Source organism: Etheostoma spectabile, chromosome 8, assembly GCF_008692095.1.
Source record: "Etheostoma spectabile isolate EspeVRDwgs_2016 chromosome 8, UIUC_Espe_1.0, whole genome shotgun sequence".
Taxonomy (NCBI): Eukaryota; Metazoa; Chordata; class Actinopteri; order Perciformes; family Percidae; genus Etheostoma; species Etheostoma spectabile.
In genome coordinates this window covers 28,759,917-28,760,310 of record NC_045740.1, presented here as the reverse complement: position 1 = coordinate 28,760,310, position 394 = coordinate 28,759,917, and the positions used below count along the sequence as shown (strand labels likewise).

The following is a 394-nucleotide window of genomic DNA, read 5'->3' as shown; positions in this document are numbered from 1 at the left end:
AATCTTTTCTTTGACAATACTCATTATGACATTTCATTACACACACAGACATACATTTGAAAACACAAATCATAAGTAAATCTTATGCTCAACCGTCCATCAACGCCCACCAGGTCCGGATTTGTTGCGAAACGACTGTGGCCATGACTGACAGCTGAAGTCTGGAGATCTCGCAAAATTGATATAGAATAAAACCACAAAACCAACAACAGTTTGTTTCTATAGAGAGGAGACAACTCTGTGCTGTGTTTTCAAGGTGTAGTGCAGTGAAATACGATCCGCCGTGAGCACGCTCTATTTTATTCAGAAAATTAACCGGATGTTTTATTTTGTTTTTGTGCTCGTCTTCCTGTCCCGCGCTATCTGCTGTGTGCTGAATTGCTGCGGAGCTCTC

At 41.4% G+C, this 394-nt stretch overlaps 1 protein-coding gene across 1 annotated transcript in view; it reads left to right on the top strand.

Annotated features, from left to right (window-relative positions):
• LOC116694173 (neural-cadherin) overlaps positions 1-394 on the top strand; it is a 100,979-nt gene that overhangs the window by 66,797 nt on the left and 33,788 nt on the right. The window lies entirely within an intron of this gene.